Below are 2,500 nucleotides of genomic sequence, written 5' to 3' on the forward strand. Positions count from 1 at the left end.
TGATTTTCGTTTGCTTCGATTTGTTCAGTCCATTACTCTTGTATGTGATTTTCGTTTGCTTCGAGTCGTTCAGTCCATTACCCTTGTCTATGATTTTCGTTTGCTTCGAGTCGTTCAGTCCAATACTTACCTTTGTCTATGATTTTCGCTCTAGCCCAGTCGCCCTGCGCTCTGGAAATCACATTCCAACTCTATCACCGATAGTGCTCACACCTTGGAAACCACATTTCACCCGGGGAACCTTAGGGTGGATTTTGAGCCTTTCGGGATTGCGAAACCATCATTTAACACTCTAAACTTAATTTCCGCAATCCCAGACGCACTTTCCATATGGTCTCCAAAAATGCGTGTGAGCTGACCTGGTCCCTTATAATAGGCAATGAACACGATTTTGGAAAAATATTTTTATCAAAATTTTTTGACTCACCGGGTAAAATCGAATTTACTTGGGAAAAATGTTCTAGCAGGGGCCCTCCCATACAAATTTTTTTCTTCTCAAAAATGATTTTCGTTTCACTTTTCATACTCAGGGGAGTCTAAAATTGATGTTTTGAGTCACCGTGAAAAAAAAAATTTTTTTGACCCGAGCTTGTGTCGGCGACCCAAAATCGACGCACTTGGGAAAAATGTTCTAGCAGGGGCCCTCCCATACAAAAATTTTTTCTTCTCAAAAATGATTTTCGTTTCACTTTTCATACTCAGGGGAGTCTAAAATTGATGTTTTGAGTCACCGAGAAAAAAAAATTTTTTTGACCCGAGCTTGTGTCGGCGACCCAAAATCGACGCACTTGGGAAAAATGTTCTAGCAGGGGCCCTCCCATACAAAAATTTTTTCTTCTCAAAAATGATTTTCGTTTCACTTTTCATACTCAGGGGAGTCTAAAATTGATGTTTTGAGTCACCGAGAAAAAAAAATTTTTTTGACCCGAGCTTGTGTCGGCGACCCAAAATCGACGCACTTGGGAAAAATGTTCTAGCAGGGGCCCTCCCATACAAATTTTTTTCTTCTCAAAAATGATTTTCGTTTCACTTTTCATACTCAGGGGAGTCTAAAATTGATGTTTTGAGTCACCGAGAAAAAAAAATTTTTTTGACCCGAGCTTGTGTCGGCGACCCAAAATCGACGCACTTGGGAAAAATGTTCTAGCAGGGGCCCTCCCATACAAAAATTTTTTCTTCTCAAAAATGATTTTCGTTTCACTTTTCATACTCAGGGGAGTCTAAAATTGATGTTTTGAGTCACCGAGAAAAAAAATTTTTTTTGACCCGAGCTTGTGTCGGCGACCCAAAATCGACGCACTTGGGAAAAATGTTCTAGCAGGGGCCCTCCCATACAAAAATTTTTTCATCTCAAAAATGATTTTCGTTTCACTTTTCATACTCAGGGGAGTCTAAAATTGATGTTTTGAGTCACCGAGAAAAAAAAATTTTTTTGACCCGAGCTTGTGTCGGCGACCCAAAATCGACGCACTTGGGAAAAATGTTCTAGCAGGGGCCCTCCCATACAAAAATTTTTTCTTCTCAAAAATGATTTTCGTTTCACTTTTCATACTCAGGGGAGTCTAAAATTGATGTTTTGAGTCACCGAGAAAAAAAAATTTTTTTGACCCGAGCTTGTGTCGGCGACCCAAAATCGACGCACTTGGGAAATATGTTCTAGCAGGGGCCCTCCCATACAAAAATTTTTTCTTCTCAAAAATGATTTTCGTTTCACTTTTCATACTCAGGGGAGTCTAAAATTGATGTTTTGAGTCACCGTGAAAAAAAAATTTTTTTGACCCGAGCTTGTGTCGGCGACCCAAAATCGACGCACTTGGGAAAAATGTTCTAGCAGGGGCCCTCCCATACAAAAATTTTTTCATCTCAAAAATGATTTTCGTTTCACTTTTCATACTCAGGGGAGTCTAAAATTGATGTTTTGAGTCACCGAGAAAAAAAAATTTTTTTGACCCGAGCTTGTGTCGGCGACCCAAAATCGACGCACTTGGGAAAAATGTTCTAGCAGGGGCCCTCCCATACAAAAATTTTTTCTTCTCAAAAATGATTTTCGTTTCACTTTTCATACTCAGGGGAGTCTAAAATTGATGTTTTGAGTCACCGAGAAAAAAAAATTTTTTTGACCCGAGCTTGTGTCGGCGACCCAAAATCGACGCACTTGGGAAATATGTTCTAGCAGGGGCCCTCCCATACAAAAATTTTTTCTTCTCAAAAATGATTTTCGTTTCACTTTTCATACTCAGGGGAGTCTAAAATTGATGTTTTGAGTCACCGTGAAAAAAAAATTTTTTTGACCCGAGCTTGTGTCGGCGACCCAAAATCGACGCACTTGGGAAAAATGTTCTAGCAGGGGCCCTCCCATACAAAAATTTTTTCTTCTCAAAAATGATTTTCGTTTCACTTTTCATACTCAGGGGAGTCTAAAATTGATGTTTTGAGTCACCGAGAAAAAAAAATTTTTTTGACCCGAGCTTGTGTCGGCGACCCAAAATCGACGCACTTG

This window comes from Anopheles moucheti, assembly GCF_943734755.1.
Source record: "Anopheles moucheti chromosome X unlocalized genomic scaffold, idAnoMoucSN_F20_07 X_unloc_5, whole genome shotgun sequence".
NCBI lineage: Eukaryota > Metazoa > Arthropoda > Insecta > Diptera > Culicidae > Anopheles > Anopheles moucheti.